Source organism: Cuculus canorus, chromosome 5 (genome assembly GCF_017976375.1).
Source record: "Cuculus canorus isolate bCucCan1 chromosome 5, bCucCan1.pri, whole genome shotgun sequence".
In the NCBI taxonomy this organism is placed as follows: domain Eukaryota; kingdom Metazoa; phylum Chordata; class Aves; order Cuculiformes; family Cuculidae; genus Cuculus; species Cuculus canorus.
The window spans coordinates 39,280,596-39,300,922 of NC_071405.1; the positions used below are offsets into that span (position 1 = coordinate 39,280,596).

At 35.8% G+C, this 20,327-nt stretch overlaps 1 protein-coding gene across 18 annotated transcripts in view; it reads right to left on the reverse strand.

Moving 5' to 3' along the window:
• SOX6 (SRY-box transcription factor 6) overlaps positions 1 to 20,327 on the reverse strand; it is a 367,281-nt gene that overhangs the window by 190,920 nt on the left and 156,034 nt on the right. The window lies entirely within an intron of this gene.

Here is a 20,327-nt window from a genome sequence, read left to right on the forward strand (position 1 = left end):
ATGAAAAAACCCACAACTTGAAAGAAATCATGCATTCTTGAATAGATACTTAATACTAATAGATGACATACTTTTACTTGAGTTTGGATCATCTATCCTCATGACTCATTATGTATTTAAGTACATCAATAATATCATAAATAATTTATATCATTACAATGTTCTGTGGTTTAGTGCATTTAAAACTAGTTTAGACAGATGAGGGTCTTACTTGTTTCACACCTCAATAGACCAGGACATGAAGAGTGAAACAAAGCATTCTTATTAATAAGTATTAATACTTTTTAATATAAATAATTTACTTCATAAGACATCAAAGAATAGTGCAAAATTAAGTAAATAATAACATCTCCAATTTACAGGCAAGGTATCTGAAGCAGAACGATTAACACCTTTGCCTATACTCAAAGCAAGTCATCGCAATGACTGTGCTTCTCTCCAAATTCTGAGCCAGCTCCTAAAACATAATAGAAAACCTAACAAAAACAGGGCTTGTAGGAAACATTCTCTTAACATACAGCATGGTCACAAACACTGAAAGGCTGGTTGACACTTTCAAAGCTGCACAGGGAATTTGGATGCCGCCAATTCTCATTAACTTTAATGGGAACTGGGCATCCAAATCTCTTCAGCAGTTTTGCAAATCCCACCACAAATGACCATTTAGGTGGTAAGCATTAAATGGTATTGCCTGCCAGGCACCTTTATCTTAGAGAGCTAGGTAAAACAAAGCTCCATTGTTTTCTTCCTTCTTGTAGAATAGTATCTGAGCCAAATGAAGTTTCTCACTCGTGGCTTATATAGAAGTAATTTTTCCTGTCAGCGGGAAGGTGCAATTCAATGGGGTTTCTTTAGACTATCACTAGGAAAGACAAGACAAAGAAAACACATAGGAAAACAATCACTGCTGAGAGATAAGAAGTAAATTCACTGTAAGTTGGTATTTCTGAGCAGACACTTCTGAAATACATGAGTTTTTTACTTCACTATTAAAAGAAATATTTGGCATTATTAGAGTGCTATATTTCTCACCTATTCATCTTTTACTTTCTATATGCCTGTCTTTCTGACTATCACCTTGGCATTCAAACAAGTACTATGCTCAAAAATAAAAAAAATAAAACCTGTATAAATGACAGAGTGTTCAACCATGAACACATTGTCTTTTATGAATATTATAATCACAGAATCAATAAGCCTACAAAGAAAAAACAGGACACAAAACGTGTTTTGTCATTTCTGACGAAGTTATAAAAACAACAGACATTCAATATGCCAAGTGTTCTTCAATCCTTCATAATCATAGCCTTATTGAAGTGAGGACAAAAAGGGTCTAATTGCATAGGAGCAATCTCAATGTAATAGGTTATACACCCAGGCACTGCTGCACAATACAACAAAAACAACGTTCCCTGTGTATAGCAGAATGTCATCTCTCATTTTCAGGCAATTACCTTCTTTCTTGTCAACAGTTTTAATAACCTCCATCATCTCTAAAAGACTTTTGCTTCAGTTAAATAATTTTCAGCTTTTTAATATGCAAATGTGCTTGTTCATATGCATGGGTGAAGTGGCGCTGCTACTTGAAATGTGTCAGTACATTGTGGAGCACCTGCACCTCGGGGAAGCTTGATTTAATTGACACCTAATACTATTCATTATTCCACTTAGTGAGCAACTCCTATTAGTCACCTGTAGGTTTTCCTATAAGCAGTGCTTTGGCCACCAGTGAAAATATGAATATTTCTATAAATAGAATGGCCATACTTAGTAAAGGGGGTTCACTACTGGTGAGTCTCGAACTTCATCTCATCAGGAATATTTCACAGAATTACACACACACTCTTTCCTCCCCAAAACTTTTCTTGACTATAACAGAAGTCAACGGTAACTCCTATTAAAAAAATTTTCATCTGTGTTAAGTATTGATACCTTAATTCTGTCACTGTATTAAATGAACATTGTGTGAAGTCTGCAAAAGAGAAGTGGGAGAAGGAATCAAGGTGGGTGGCTTTTATTAATGTAGCTACTGTTTTCTTAAAGTGTGATTTGAGTTGGATGTTTCCCGACATCTGCTTTACATGATCTGAATGTAATCATGGGCGCTGAAATGCAGAATATGTGTTATTAATTGAATATCAAATATTTACCATTATAACTTAGTTTAACCTTATCCAGCTAATAGCCAATTTTGCTCAATTGTGAAGGATGTGCAACAAGGATCTTTAATATGCCACATGAAATAATTACTTCGAATATGGGATTCCCTGTCTTTATTGATATAAATGTGATAAATATATGCTATAAATGGATACAATATAAGACTGTCATTGTTCTTTTCTTGCTGTATTACAACTTAGGCACGGTGCACCGTATGTGCTGAGTTGATGATATCGGGGTTGTTTCTTTACCACATGGTCTGTAACCTTATTGTTCGGGCCACATTTCTTTCCAGCATTAATGCATTTGTTAGTCCCAGAAGGCTTAAACTACAGATGTTTAACATCCTGCTTATGGACAGATCATCTGGAATATGAACTGAGAAATCTATACGACTTATTAGTATATGTTATGAGTGTAACAGAGACTTAATAGTCTGTTCAAACTAGATTAGTGAAACCATTTCTCATAAAAATGCAACTTCTTAAAATAGACACGTAAAAATGAAAATTTAGACATTCTTTTGACTAAAATATGATTTTTATCAGAAGAATTTGCCACTAATTAATGCTGTTTACATAATAATGCATGTAACATTAATTACAGCTTTCGGAATGTTAACTGCAAACCTTTTTTTTTTTTTCCCGTGAGCACAGATTTACCAGTATGGTGGAAATCAGAGCGCTTTTGAGGGTTTTTCTGTAGTGTATTCAAAGTGATCATAAATCAAGCCTAGAATTTAAAGACTGTTAAGGACACAGGCAGTAAAAAAGACTGAGTAATGCTAACCCACAACTCCAATCATTTTTAAAGTAAGTGGGGAGAACACTGGTCAACTAGGCGATTGTTGGTATCCCCCAAAATGTAATCTCCAAGCTGAAGAATGGCATCTGGCAGAACAGCTGGTGAATAGGATTAATGTCAGAAGAAAGAAATAAAACTCAACATATGTCCAAGCCTGCGGTGCTGGGACTGAGCATGATTGTACCCCAACGGATACCATGTGTACAGCTGGAAAGTGCCACTGTGCCATGCTTCTCTACCCCACAAGGTCATTTCTAAGAAGTATAGCTAATATCTGAACTGAACTTTTCCTTGAGAAGTCTGACTGACTAAGAAACAAACAAACAAGCTCCAAAATGGAAATATTTTGGACTACTTAACCCACACTGGGTATTTTTTTATAATGCAATCTCAAATAAAAAAGCAGATTAGTACTAAAACTGACAGATTGCACTAATGTAAATATAATTTTAAAGCTATTTAAACCTTTTAATCTCATCTCATTCAGATTTCCACTTTCAAGGTTCAAATAAGAAACAAAATCAAAAGTTTAATAAAATAATTACATTTCATAATATTTGCATATTTTACTGAAAATAAATTTTAATAAACAGCATGTATAGCTAGAACATGCCTAATAAATTCCAAAAATGAGAAAAAAATTGACACTAACATTAATTCAAAGTCAGATTTTGAAATGTTAGCTCTTCAGAATATTTCAGCTCATGTTTTAGCATGCTCCTATTTTTCTGCTGTAACAGGGCATTTGTTGGAATTGGTTGTAGTAAAGAACAGTAAACATATAAAAATTCCTAACTCATGAGAAAGGCACGAGTATTTTTAGAAGTTTGCAAAGAACAAATTCTGTTCAGTCTCTATTTTTCTACTAGTAGTTTCAAATGGATCCTAGTAGCTAGATAGCAAAGCTCAGACTCAATCAGATTCTGACTGCACACAACTGTGGTGCAGAAAAAGCACAAAGTATTAATATAACCAGTTTTGTTCTGCACCTAATACCATCTTCAAATATTGTGATTTTGGGTGCCTTTTATACTGGATAGGGAATATATTTTCAAAAACTGACAAATTCAGGTTACTTTTTAAAATATTGGCTTCTGCTATTTCCTCTTGAACTTTGAAAGGTCTTTTTGACAAAAATGCAAAGATTATTCAAGTGACAAATCACAGTCACACCCCAAAACAGATTTGTCACCTTTTTTCTTTTCCTTTACTTGCTGCTCTCTTTTTCTGTTCTTTCTTCTTTTCCTTTCTGGCATCACATCAGGAAACATGCAGTGGAATAGTATCACGCACACTTTTACCAGAGGAAAAGACACATGCATCCCAAAGGATGCAAGCATGCAATGCTGCCTTGGTACCTGAAAATGGAATATCCAACTTGTGCTCCATCTGTCGGCTGCAAGACAGCAACAGGTAACCAGAGGTAATATTTTATTACTCCTACTTCTAGGGAGGGTAACTGTACTTTTTCTACTTAAAGAAAATAATAAAGAAATGTCAGGCAACCCTAGTAACTTGTTCAGGTTAGAAATAAATTTTTATGACTTGTAGAAAGATCCTGGTTCATATTTCAGTAATGGAAGTCCTCTACAGTAAGGGATGTAGCAAAGCTAAGAAAAAAGCAGTACAGATGAGAAACTTGGGCCAGTTTGAAACCAGTGAATGCCAAGGGCCATGACTGTACACAACTTGTAAACAGTGCAATTATAAACAAAATTTTCACTGAAACCTCTAACCTTTTTTTTTGTATATCAGATGCTTAAATAATGCTCACATAATTTTAGATACCATGGTATTTTACAGACCAAACTAGAGGTCTTCTATTCTTTAAACAGATTTTATCCTGGTATAACCCCATTAGTGGCCTAATTTTATGTGAGATACTGTAGTATGAACTGATATAGTTCGCATGTAAGAATTTTTGAATGTGTGCTCATCCTCTTAACAAAGACACTTCACAATTGGTGTTCCAGCGCTTATTTAAAATGTTAATACAGCCTTTTCTTCACATTTGCCTGTAAATACCTACCCACTTTCACCAAGTTTTCCTACCCGTTTCCAAAACAAAGTCAATAAGGAAAGTGGAAAAATAATTTTTTGTAATGATAGTGAAAGTATAATGTTCATTATATTCTCATGCTCTGATGACTGTCTCCTTCAATAGGAAAAATGCTGTGAAGTTTTTATTTCCCAGCACGTACATATTTGCATTTCTAACAAAGGTAAAACTTCTCGAGAATGATTTTGAGCTTTTCTCGAAGGACTAATATGTAAAGGTCTAAATGTCTAATCAAGATAGCAAATTTTACATATATTTCATCACCTAAAATTATTCCATTCTATTTTAAGTAAGAATCTCCAGCAGAACTCATCTAACATCATTACATAGTGGCAAAAATGTTTTTGTTTGCACTCATATAAAAGGGAAAGAAAAGCACATTGCTTATTAATATCTACTGAATTGTTTAAGAGGATTTTTAAGATACAAGTTAAAAGAATTTCATAATTTCAATTTCTCCTTTTCATTTAATAGTAGACATTCATTAGGACCCACACACTGTAATAAATTATAATAATTTCAAACAAGAATTAAATTACTAGGTACCTAGTGAAAGAGCCATTTTTTCTTAGGTACCCTGTAATCTAACTGTCAGATTTAAAATCTATTCCCAATCAACTCTTCACAACATTCACATTTATTCATCTATGCTAAATTAATAAAAGGTGTGAATAATACTGACAAAATTGATCATTATTGTTCATGTAGATTTAGAAAATTATAAGGTAATCTAAAATATAAAAGGAATTGAGGGAAACTATTACAGTTCTTATAAATAATTTCATCCTTTGATACACTTTTTTTAAATCAGGAAAACTCTTCAACAAGCATTTGTTTAGACTGACGAGCAAAGCTATTTAAAAAATGTGTATTTCAGAATATGACTACTTTTTATTTCAAAAACCATTAAAAGTTGATGATGAGACTAATGTAACACGGGAGCTCTCTCAAAATCTTAAAAAGTAATGCTCAAATACCAAAATGAGAGCTTGAATACAGCTTTTTGTAGGTTGAGCCTAGGCTATGCTAAGCATCTTCCATAAGGTCCTGAGAGAGCTCAGGTAACACAGAAGTAAATGGGAACTGAGGTCACTCAGAATCTCTTGGAATCCAGATCTGACTGAGTACAGGAACTCTGAAAAAAATGGCGAGTATCCCTCCCCTTTTGTCTGCGTAAACAGATACTAAAAGGGGACAGTGTTCTCCAACGAAGTACAGGTATTACACAATCATCTTCCCTTATATACAGACTTATCAGCAACCAGAAGTAACCACTGGATATTATTACAGCTCTACATAAAACCAAAGACAATGTCTGTATTAGACTATCCTGTCCTCTGCACATTTGCAGTAATTCCTACCATCTAACCTCACTGACCCTTTCCCCCCTAACGGGGATCCCTGCAGATAAAGTAAAGCATGTCAACATCTGTTCCCATTCACACCAATTTTAATTTACAAAAAGAGCTTTGCTATTTTCAGAACAGGCTCCAGAGCACAATGACAGATTTAAGGCCTTTAATGGGGTTGCATTTTGAGTGTGTCAGCGTTTCATACTCACCAGGACTTGATTCTAAGGGCTGCACCAAAGGCAGCTGCGGGGTGTAATGGAGCCACAGCAAGGGTGCTGTGCTATTTACCTATAAACTAGCTGACAAAGTTTTAATGTCCTTAACAAACCTCTGTGTTTGCTGCTTTCACCAGAAATCAGAGACACAGAGCGCTGGTGATACAATTCCTTCTCTTCCTGATTTCATTCTGCACATTCCTTCTCCCACTACACACCTTTCTGATACTTGGCTTTTATTAGTGGGACTACATTTTCCAAACCACTTTCTAGCCTTACACATTTCTGTTCTTACTCAGTTTTTAACCCACTTATTTTTATGAAAGCAAAGCTAGCCCAAAGCTCTGGGTTTTTTCATTTCTGTTTTGGGTTGTTTTTTTAAACATAGCCTTAGGTCTCTCCTGCTCTGCCGTATCACAAATTTCACTATAAATAACCACCATTTTTCTAAAGTTCTATTAACTGGTGTTTATTTATAGATTACCCTTGTGAATCTAAAGAACTTACTCATCCTATTAGAAAGCTGCAGAGCACGCAGCCTGTGAAGATCACAGTTGTACAAAAACAATTCATGAAGTTTCAGGGAATTCATAGTGACTGAAAATAAATTTTTCCATCTCCTCAAGAGGGTTTAGTTGTTTTTTTTTAAGACATACAATACGAAGAACAGCTTGGAGAAACAATGCACAAGTTGTGTTGTAATCACATAACAGCTAAGACATGAGCAGCTGAGCTGAAGGAAGATGGGCAGTGGAATGTCATACAGTAATCAGCACTGTTGACTAATCAGAATTTGAGACACTAGAAGGTAATAAGGGTATTATAAAGAACAGCTTATTGAAGGAGCAGCTGTTTATGTGTAGCTCACTGTTTAAATGAGTTCCACTAGATTGCCATGGCATGTTTTGGTAAAAATGTTTTACACAAAAAAAAAAAAAGAAAGAAAGAAAAAAAGAGAGATTGATGATATACCAGGACACGCAAGCACGAGGGAGTAAATATCTGGTTATCATGACTGCAAGTACACTAATAGAAGCAGTTATCTAGGTACTAGACCTGAAAAACGGCACAAATTCAGTGGCCCTGGGAAGTTACAAAAGAATATTCATTACTTAGGCAAAGCCTAAATGTCATCTTTGTTAGCCTCCACCACTGAGTGTTGTTGCCATGGGCACAAGAGCTGAGGTGGTTATGAAGGGTAATAGACAAAGGGGAAAAAAACAAGGGAAAGTGTAACTAAAACCAACTATGGAGACATTTTAAAACATTTACATCTGCACCGGCAGCCAATACAAACACAATAAAAAAATTTCAACCTGATTTACAAAACAAAGCCAATTTTAATATCCTTCCACATAAACATAATAATAAAATAGTGCTATGATCTCTACTAGGAAAATCTAACTAAATAATGTAAAAAGACCAAAAATATAAAACATATTCAAAATTGCACCAGTAAAAACCACAAATCACTGCAATTTTCAGACAATAATCATGTTGTTCCAATCTACGTGCCATAGGGTTGTTCAACAGTTTTTTGTTTGTTTGCTGTCAGAAACCAACTCACAGTTTTGTTCTTAAAAATATCTTTGAACTGCTGGGAGCAGGAAGGAGACTGCCTAATAGTAGTGGAAATTTATCATAATCCATTATTTAAAATATTCTACTTTGGACAGCAAGGGCTTGGTAATATTTAAAAGCAGTCAGCAAGCAGTGGAAACTCTGGTATCTTTTGTAACAGTTCACATGTCAAACTGGCAAAGTGCCCACAGTATACGGCAGAAAAATCTATTTACTGTCTGCCCCACAAGGCGACATGAGGCTTGATTGGCAGAAAGCAGAGAGTGGCTTTTGATCATGTGTCCTAACAAGCAGTTCCAGCTCCTGTCTCTTCGGCTGAACGGCTCCACATTACCTATTCAAACAGAAGTGACAGGCCACTGCACTACTCTTTGGCTCTAGTCTCACACAGTGGGAGCTATGCTGGAGACAGAGCCACTGATTAAATATATCACTTTTTCAAGACAAGCAGGTTGTCTGAATCAAAGTTGGACAGAATAGACTCAACATTATTAAAAGAGGATATAAAACTGGAGTTGAGTGATGTTAGGCCAGTTTGTACAGCCTCAGGGATTCACAGACTGACAAGGGGAATAAGGAACAGCAGAACTCATAAAGCAGGGTCAGAAATTAGCTGTGACACCTTGGCCATTTTCCCATCACTTCAGGGCCACTGTGTTTCAAATCCTGTAGTCTCTTTTTGGTCTCTTTTTTTTTTTTTTTTTAATGATTCTGTCTGTGTGGAGGGAGGAGAGGGAACATAAAAATCATTAACTACTGAAAGCTGCAAATTGCAGTTTTACAATAAAAGATACAATATTATCCACATTTTGCCACCTAATATACAGTGTTTTCTAATGAGATTGGGACTTTTCCCTTGTAGTCTCATCAGTCAAATTATTGTCATCAAATAATTTGTTGATACAGCACTAGCTACTCTAAGGAAGAACTGAAAGCTGGGGAAAATGACTGAATAGAGATGCTTATTACATTGCCTTGTTTGTTCATTAACAAATTGGTTTGATTTTTGAGGTTGTATGTCTGGCCACTGCGTTGTGTGATTTGATACACAGACACAGAAAGGTAACAGATGTGATACCTTGTCATGACAGAAACAACAGGTACACCAAAAACTTGGAGGAACTAATATTCCAACTCAATTTTTAATTATGATTATAACTGCATTAAAACTATTAATAAAGCTGCAACAACCACACTTATACAGCTAAAACCACAATCAGTCCACAGCAGAAACAGAAACCAAAGTGAAGGAAGCTTATTTCACTTAGTGATGTATGTGCATGCCAGATCTATAAAATTATTTCTGAGCCATTCAGTGTTCTGTAAAAAAATGTTAAAATCACAACACCAAATCTAGAGAGGTTTTTTTTTTTTTTTTAAGAACTACTCCTGCGGTAATTCCATTGAAATTAATAGTGTCACCTCAGGAATAAATTTGGTTCAATATTTCTTTTTTCACTACGGCAAGTTCTTCTGACATTTTAACAAACCTCTACCCGATGTGTTAATTCTTGTTTCACTGTAAATATTTAAAAGTAATCTGCTTGTTACATATTTAAGGTATGATAAGGACTGCTAAGACCTACACTGAGAACCAGAGCTGTTGTAAACGTTGAAAATGCACTTATATTTGAGGATAGAGTAGAAAGACCTGAATCCCCTAACACATACAGCATAGCTATAAATGCAAACGGAATTCAGACTTAAGGTGGTGTTAGACTAAGAATGAATTTCACTACAGAGCTCTCAATGATTTTGGTGCCACCACAGGCTTTCTAGACCGTGTTCAGAGCTCCTCCAGATGGGTGATAAAGCCTGCTTGCTTCAACACTTTCAAACAAATAAAAGATAGAAGAGTATTCAAGATGGGCTTTTTCAGGTTCAGTGAAGATCGTGATTCACCATAGAAGATGATGTCACATCAAGTTCTTTAAGAAATGTGCGCAGGAAGCAGCGTGTTATAGCTTCATGTTGAAATATGTCAAATGGTTATGTAAAGCATTAATAAAACAGTTAACAAAAAGAAGATGGAAATAAACAGGCACTGTGCCCAGGAACTCCGGGCACCTATGCAAGTAAAACTAGAAATATGTTATGATTAATAAAACCGCTATTAGATACATTCCAGAATGCCAGGCTATAGAACAAGCACAGCTTCAGTGATCACCAGCGCTTGCTAAAGACAGACCCAAGACCGCATCGGAATGGATGCTCCTAGTCAGGATGGAGCAATGATAAGAGGAGCTATCTGCAGATGTTCACACTGTACTTGCCCTCACAACTATATTTAACAAGAGCTATTGCACTCTTTTTTTTCATTAATATCACAATCTGATTTCAACAGAAACACCACCACTTCTTTGTTATTAAAGTACTACGGTATGAGGAGGATATTGACACATTTACAACTATAAACTCTTGCTTCATTTTGCAGATCAGAATTTCAATGGGTAAATAAGGAAGAAGCTTGGCTACAAATAGGAATTAGAAGTATTCATCACAATGCAAAATACATTTATGAAGAACAGAAACGTGTAGTTCAGCATTATTCATTATGTTTTGTTCCTGGTTTTCACTCTGCACTCAACAGATATGCACTGGGAAGTCAGAGACCATGTGCAGGTATACAACTCAAATTATACAGATGAACAGGATTCAGATAAGGCTTGAACATACTACTGCTGGAGTTCATGACTCTGGCCTTGGCTTTAAATATGCCAGGTATGTCCTACAGTGCAGAATCAGAGGCCTTAAAATAAACCACATTTGACATGACACTTTGGATGCTGTGTCCAGTACTGGGTTCCCCAGTACAAGAAAGACACAGACATACTGGAGGGTCCAGCAATGGGCCACAAGACAATCAGCTGACAGGCTGAAACAGCCATAAGTGTTCAGCCTGGAAAAGAATAGGCTCAAGGGGACAAATATCTGATGGCAGGAGTAAAGATGACAGACCCACACTCTTCTCAGTGGCGCCCACTGACAGGCCTAGAGGCAAAAGGGCACAAATGGAAATACAGGAAGTTCACCTGAAACATAAGAAAAATATTTCTGTTGTAAGGATGACCAAACACTGTAGAGTTTCCACCCCTGTAGATACTCAAAAACTGATGGGACACGGCCCTGAATAACCTATTCTAGGAGATCCTGCTCTGAGCAAGGAGATTGGACCAGACTATCACAAGTAGTGCATTCCCACCTCAGCCAGTCTGTGATTCTCTAGTTCTGCAAAACCAACACCACACTGACTGCAGGAGAACATGAACAGATCGACACTGAAATAAACACACTAAGGCTCTTTCACATATTGGCAGATATACTTGAAAGAAGAAAACTGCTTTTAGTGATGACATCCTAAATTTTAGTGATGACATTCCTAAATACTGAGCAGTTCATTGTAAAAAGGCTAAATTCAAAATCCAGTTTTCTCCTCACATTATAAAACACTCTAGAAGATTTCCATTTTTTTAAGCTCAAATTCTTCCCATTACAAATTTCAGAGAAAATAAAAATGTCTAAAAAGTATTTAAATAAATCAGTATTTTAAATGAAAAATACTAACTACTTTTTCTTTCCCAATTCTTACTTGTATTTAATAATACACGAAAGTAACAGACTTTGAATGGATTTAGTCTCCTTAACACAATATTTGATAGGGGTTAATTAGCACGGCTGAAGACTAAGCATAATAATTGTTTGTTGTTTCCACTGGAGGCAGGTTTCCCTCATGAAAGTGGCATCTTAGAGTTTCAGACTAAAACACAGAGGTGAGAGTAGCTGCTTTCTCTGTTAGATGAACTAGACAGCCTAAGCATGTAGCTGCCTCCTGCAGCCAGGCAGCAAATGCCTCTGTCTCTCTTGTGGCAACCAAATAAAGTCGTCAAAATTATTTGTAAGTAATGATAAGGTGTCTAAAGCAAATACTGTACAGAAAAATAAAGAATATATCAGCATTTAAAACTTATATGCTGCTGAGCATTTTTACTGTCATTTCTTTAAGAAAAGCAGATCTAATTAGCTGCCTCTCTAAAGTGCGTACCTAGCATTTTTATTATGTATTATAACATTTTGCTTAGAGTTGACATTTTTATTCTGACGAGCACTGTCTGGAGAGCTCTCAATAAATAATACATTTACAATTTTCAGTAAATAAGCACTGGACACAAATCGTTATACTTACTTACAGCTGCCCCTCTCTAATAGTGCTTTTACAGGTAAGGTGACTATTCCGTCTAATGCAATACTCTCAGTGCTGGAAAGATATTCCATTCATTACCCCAGCCACAAGCACTTAAAGCACTTTTAGGCCCTGTTGCAAAACAGCAGGAATGGCAAAGCTAATAAGACTAACTAAAACTAAAGTTCATCACCAAAGAAATCTGAGGCCATTTGCCCTACAGAACATGTACAATGGCATACAGGATCAGCCACATTCAAGCCTTACCTTTCCCTCATATTTCTATATTTACATTAATAATCTCAGTAAGGGAAGTATTGCAGTCTAGTCCCTACTATTAACCTGATGACTACAAAATGTATTTCAATTCCCATTCTGAAGTATGATCTGATCATAAAGTTGTTTGTGTCACAGTACATCAGAAACCAATGAAGTTTGAGGTTTTTTTCTGCTGCCAAGATCACAAAGTGAAGCAACTCTCCATGTTTTTACAGCTATTTACTCACATTCTTCACCACAGAGCCCAGTGTCAGCTGTACCCAATCATACTGAGCTTGCATTTTTTTACTGCCCTAAGGAAAAAGCTGGCTTTTTAGATATGCTTTCTTTATAATGCTTTCATAATCTTAATAACATACAAATAGTGTAAAGATAGGGGATCTTATACCGTGTCTAAAGAGGAGATAAAAAGGTATAGAAGCATAGTGTAGAACATTATATAAAAATGGAAGCATGGAGACAATCACACAGTAAAAATTAAATTAAATTCATTTCTATCAGTGGACAATGTCAGAATTGAGATGTACACAGGGATTAAAGAAAAAGATATGACGTCTCCTGAAGGTAAGATACTGGAAAACAGAGCCACTGGGGGGTAAATGGTTGGAACAGTCAGTAGAGGCTGGTGTTTCAGCTTGTTTCAATCTGTCCCTTACAGCTCAAGTTCAGACACAATGAGGAAAGCTTGAAAGCTCAGTTGTTCTAATGAAAATTATATTACTCATCAAAATACTCAGGGCTGAATAAAAACATTTCCTCAAGGTAAGGTCAGTGTCTCAAAATGCTGAAAGTAAACATATGCCCAAAAATATTTTAGAGTTATCATAGCTAGAGGGGATGTCCCAACCTTCAGAAGTGAGTCCTGAATTTCAGACTCTTCACACATAAGGGTTTGAGCTATGATCAACTCTGTTTATTAACAAAATCAATTAATTTGTAGAGGTGCAGAAGTACAAAGCTTCAACAAGAAAACAACCTGCATTGGGAAACAGAACCTCCAGAAAAGTAGAAGCTCCATAAACTGCAGTAGATCCTACATCTAGGTAACTCCCTGGTAGCAACCAAAGGTGTACTTCTGCCCAACAAGTCCACATGTGGCTATTTCCATTCAACTTCCAGCTGCTCCTATTGTGAAAAATGCTACCATCATACTCGCTACATTCTTCTTGATAATCAGGAATTAGAGCTATGATCTGAAGGGATATGAAAATTTTTAAACAAAAAAGCTGGTCTCCATAAGCTATTGATTTATTCATCTACATCTTATTTTTCATGATGCCCATGTAAAAGCTTGTATTGTTCTCCATTTCTGTGCTATGAACAAGTTTCAGAACAAAGAAAACTGAAGGAAAACTTTCAAATGTAGCATGAGACATACCAAAAAATGCTGAAGAATTGCTATATTGTAATCCACATAGAACCTGTGAGTGATGTTTACATGCTCAAATGCTACAACACTGGGCAAGACTGTAGTGTATATAGCCAGATAATATACGAAAAGATAAGGCAGAAAAATGACATTTGCCAGTATCTTTAAAATTATGGGATAGTATTTAATCACAAAATGGAAATCTGAAAGACTTAAAATAATGAAAAATGCACAAATTCTGATATACCTAGAAGTATAAATAAAAATATGAGACAAAATATTAATGCCCAAATACAGTACAGTTAAAGAGGCTAGGTCTGCCTTTGAAAGAAAACCAAAACTTACCTAAACATATGTTCCACGCTAAATGTCATTAAAGCAAGTTCATTAAAGTTATTTCTGCTTCAGACAAGAATGAATTTTTGATAGAAAAATCAAATACAATACATAGAAAGAAACTAGGCTGCATCTTCTTTTAATTACCAGGAAAATAACCCTAGAAACCACTCTCTCAGTGGTAAAGTTCCTAAAAAGTCCTATATTAATTTCTATTATTTAACACACGAAGACACATGAATTCACAGTACACTTCATCTAATGAATTCATAGACATTTTATGATATACAAAACTTTTCTAAATGGAAGAATATATTTTTCTAAAACAGCAACATAAATTGCAAGAAAAAAGTTATCCGTATGATTTTACCAAGACCATTGGATGAGAAAAAAAGAGAGACAGTGAGTTGCATTTAACTATGTAGTAAAGAGGTATGCAATTCAAGAAAGCTTAGGAAAAAGCATCTTGCTATCTCTCCTCTAACTTGATTTGAGTAATCTATTTATTGTGTGAACTTTTGTATGAGCTTGTATGTTTTTATTTTGGAAGCATGCTTGAAGTTTAGCAGAAAAATTCTTCAGCCTAGATGTTACTATATACGGCTTCAAAAAAAAAAAAAAAGGGCAAGTAAAAGATATGTATTAACTAAGTATTAGCTATATACATAACTGATCAGAATTCGCTTATCAAAAATCATCTTTACAAAGAAGAAAAGGAAACTGTGAAGAAGGTGGTACCTAGCAGATAAGCAAGGTTTTTCAAAGACAATAAAAGGATTTTGATGAAGGTGAGTTTTTTCACATTCAGAGACATTGTTCTAGCTGAGAGGAACCCCAGTTACCATTCATGAATTCAACAGGTATCACATAAAAATAGAACAGTAGTGCTAATTTATCTTTAACAGTTTGGATAATTCTAATACCGAATCCCAGTTACATTTTTAAAACCCTGAAACAGAACAAAATATCTGTAGCCATCAAGAGAACTGAAGAATAAAAAAGCAGTGGTCTATAAATGCCAAGTGTATTAGGACAACTAGGGATCATGCCTTCATCAATGGAAAGTGTGGGTATAGAGCACACGGCAGGACAGATAACTCGAATTTCAATTAAACATCTGAAAAACATACAAAAATACTTGTTGACCACAGATGGTCAGTATTTACTTCTAAATCTAATCCACAAAAAAGAAATCTGACATGTAATGTTCTCAAAGGTTATGCTAAAACTATACCAGAAAGCAGTGTATATGCCTGGATTGTCTCTGTTCTCAGCTGTGAGAGGCTTAAAAAAATCATACAAATCTGAAACTCTCCATTCATTTAGAACAATATAGCACACACAGATTTCATTAAGAAAACACCAAACCAACCTCAGCAACAAAAAACCTGCATAAATGTACAGCTGAAATGTTTTAACCGTATCCAATTACAAAATAGAGTATGTGAAAGTTTAAGTTTCTTTATTTGCCAGTGAAGTCAACAGAAAATATGTACATATTTGTGTGTGAAATACTTGACTATACTGTCCTTACTGGCACCACAGAAAATTTTATAAGAGATGCATTAATCCATTTTAAGGCAATATGGAAGGAAACTTTCAATTATTATTAACTAATGAAGCTGAAGGAAGAAAAAAACCCAAAAAGAACACATACAAATCAGAAAAAAACACCACTACTAAGTAGTGTAGTGAGATTTTCCCTATTGCATATGAAATGAATAATACATGTGAATCCTTAATTTTTAATTTGGATTTCTTTAGACATATTATATATCACTATGAGTTACATATATGCACCCATAAAGAGAGAGTACAGACAGGTGCACATGACAGAGAATAGATGGAAATTTATGAATATACTACTCTTCATATAGATGTTCATTATTCCAACATACACACGTAGAAATCTTTGATCTCTGAACATTCAGCTATGGTCTTCAAGGAGGAAACAAGAATGGGAAGCAGTTTATAAAAAGCTTGTGATAGAATTCTGAACTGTGCTTGGTTGGAAAATGATACTATATACATCACTCAGAATCAAGGTCAAAAGTGAATTAGGAATCCAGGCCCCGAGTAATGAGGGCTTAGCACTTAGTAGAAACGACATGCCCAGTTTCCAGCTCAGAACTGCCAGCTGACCTGCCAACCTAGCATTCCAGATCTGAAAGGGGGAAATCTGCTCTCCTAGCTACAGACATAATATGTAGTACTAATTATTACTCATAGACGTTTATGATGAAGTACAGAAGGATAGTTGCCTGGAAGCCAATTCTCAGCCTAGAATTCAGGCAGCCCAAGCAATGTAAATCTGTCTCACAAAATTAACATAAGCAGTATTCTGAAAGAAAGGTCTTTTTCTGAAGGGGGATAGAAAGGGAAAGAAGCAGCCTGACCATACTATGTAACTCAAACTTTGTTTGAGCTGTAAAGAGATTTAATACTTAATTGTAGTGGAGGATACTTCCAAAGAAAAAAAGTCAGTAAAACAATCCTTCTGCTCACAGAAAAACTATATATTGAAGCTATCTAAGAGGCCCTAGAGTCTAGTGTTGTTGATTAAATCAGACATCTGTTCATTTCTGACCTCTTCTGTCTTACGAGAACACATATCAGAAAAGTCTTTACATACTTAAACTAACTCTAAATATTTGTAATATCCTTTTTTCCCCCAGATACAATTTTCTCACCAATTTGATCATTTCCAAACCATTACAAATTAAAATGCAGGAATGTCTTACTGTACAAAGTATGCAAATACTGGACTATGAAGTTGAAAAATGTTGTTTACCCTGTGATGTTGGTCTTTGTTCAAACTACAAATAATGCTAAAAACATACCTGAGATATATTCAGTCCTTTACAATGCACTCATGTCCCAGTAATATACATAAGACATGACACTGGCTGAAGCACTATTATTAAAGAGAGATTAAAACAGCTGTACATTATGCTGAAGCACTCACTCTTTCCTTTACAAACAGACGGTCCTGGATTACAAGCAGCACTTGACCATCTAAATCACTACAACAACCAGATTTAACCAGCTGGGCCCTACTCTCTCAGGCAATGCCTGTTGACCTCCTCAGTCACAGCTGCTCAGATGAAATTCTCATTAGACAACTTATTTTCAGAAGCCAAAGGACTCTGATTAAATATATCTATTTAGACACAATAAAGTCTTTCAGTATATATTTCTTTCCTAATGTTATGTGTTACAACAGGGACCACAAGTAGTATGTACAAGCATAACAGACACTTAATGTCTGAAGAGATACCACAAAATATTTAGGTATTTGACACCAGCTACTCATATTACTCAAATTCAGATCATTTTTATGGACCAGAGAGTTACTGTAATAACATTAAAAGAGACTTGGTGATGTACTTATATGGGAGCTAAAGCAGATGACTGGAATTCCTGAGTTCTCTGCTCTGCTTCTAGCTCTACAATTAGCTTGATGCATGACTATATGTTAGCCCGGTTCCCGCAGGTACTTCAACAGTCATGAAGCTCCTCCTTATAAAAGACACTAACATGCACTATTAATTTATTCAAAGGAGTGATGCAAGGCTTCAAGCCCCACAGATTTTACATGGCAGTGTACAGTAGAAATATGTCTTGTCCCCATTACGTTCATTAAAGTAATTATATTATGCAATCTTTTTGCTAAAAAACAAAAAAAATCAGTAAGTGTTTTTCAACACCTTCAATACATTGCTTTGAGTGAGCAATTCTGTGACAGATCCAGACTTACTGGACAAAAGGGCTCCTCAACAGCATTGGTTACACACCATTTTAAGAACTCCATAGAAACCTGTTTTAAACTATAGATGTTAAAGAGCATGTGTGGTGCATGTGTGATTAGGCTATTAATTAGGTTGTGTAAAAGAGACTATGAGATGGCAAAACATTTTCATAATCACAGAACTCATTTCTGCAGCTGACACTGCACTGAGTCTGTTGCAGCACCCACAATCACAGCAAAGATCAGAGTTTTAAAATAGTAATTAGCTTTAAAATGCTACTTTATTCCCTTCAAACAAGTATCATAGAATCACAGAATCATAGAATAGTTTGGGTTGGAAGGGACCTTAAAAATCATCCAGTTCCAACCCCCCTGCCATGGGCAGGGACATCCCACTAGATCAGGCTGCCCAAGGCCCCATCCAACCTGGCCTTGAACATCTCCAGGGATGAGGCATCTACAGCTTCCCTGGGCAATCTGTGCCAGTGTCTCACCACCCTCATTGTGAAGAAATTCCTCCTTATGTCAAGTCTAAGCCTTCCCCTGTCCAATTTATAGCCATTGCCCCCTAGTCCTATCACTACAAGCCTTTGTAAAAAGTCCCTCCCCAGCTTTCTTGTAGCCCCTTCAGGTACTGTAAGGTTTCTATAAGGTCTCCTCGGAGCCTTCTCTTCTCCAGGCTGAACAACCCCAAGTCTCTCAGCCTGTTCTCATATGAGAGGTGTTCCAGCTCTCTGATGATCTGTGTAGCCCTCCTCTACAGCCATTCCAACAGCTCCATATCCTTCTTATGCTGAGGATTCCAGAACGGGACATAGTATTCCAGATGAGGTCTCACAAGAGAGGAATAGAGGGGCAGAATCACCTCCCTCGCCCTGATGCACGCTTCTTTTGATGCAGCCCAGAATACAGTTGGCCTTCTGGGCTGCAAGCGTACATTGCCAGCTCATATCAAGCTTCTCATCAATCAGCAAAGTACAGAGAGTTTACTTCTTTTTAATTCAGAGAAACTTCTGAATACTATATGAACACTATTTGAATAGCTATTCAAATCTGTTATAAGAATTTTGGTATTCCTGGTCTATGTAGAAGTTTAAAACCACTGAACTTCCTAAGTGTATCATTCTGAAGAATCTTCAGACTTTATATTAATTATTCTTCATTGTTAATTTATATGGTACCAGTCAAATAGTAACTATTTTCTGTAAAATAGAAGTGAACATTTTTCCTACAGAAAATGCCGGACAGATTGAAAAGAACTTAACATGAAAATAGTCAATTACTTTTGAACATACAGGCAGACTTTAGAACAGTTTTCCAGTAGAAAATGCTCCATAAAAGTCAAGATTATGGTATCGATCAGAAACTACCTTTATTTCGCAGGTGGTGAGAACACAGTATGGAAGGCTCAGACTCAGTGAGAGGAACCTCTCTGCTGTGCACATGCCTCTCTTAAATCAATTACTGTATACTAATACAGAGGAAGTGCAGAAAACTCTTAAGAATTCATAGAAAAATAAGCTATGAAAGGCATGGATCCTTACAGTTGTATATTATGTCTAAACTTTTGATGCACATTTTTATTAGCACATCATTCAGTATACTGGAAAAGTCCTAGCTGGCGTGTCACTATAATCAACAACAACTTGTATACTCCAGCAGTAAAGTAGGAGCTAAGACCTTTGATTAGCATGGAGTGTCAAACGATTTTTACTGAATTGAAAAAAAAAAAAAAAAACTTTGTCAAAGTAACATTTAAAATAGTTTTTCTATTCTAACCACCAAATCTAAGAAACTATTTTTTTAAAGAGTGATCTTTACAGCTGAAAACAGACAGATGGTAGTAAAGAATCTGGGACATTCTCTCTTTAGAGATGTTTCACCAGCTTCAGAAAGAACACCTAGAGAACACATTTATCTACGAGTTGGCATTTAACAATTATGCCAAGAAATTTGAAGGCCTACATCCATCTTTCCATCCCTACATGATTTTATCCCATATTCAAACATCTCATTGTATCGGCATCACTTTTAATCGGAATGTGTGTTGCTACCCGGAGCCAAAGGATCCTAAAGCACATTGTTTGAACTGCACTGTGACCATAGCATGAAACTGAGGAGGTAAAATCATCCTGAACTCATTCATATTTCAAGGAAATAAGTTCTATTGCCTTGTGGTTACATTATGTCACAAATATTCTTCCTGGGTTATTTTTAATGCCACAAAACAACACTGGTAAAATA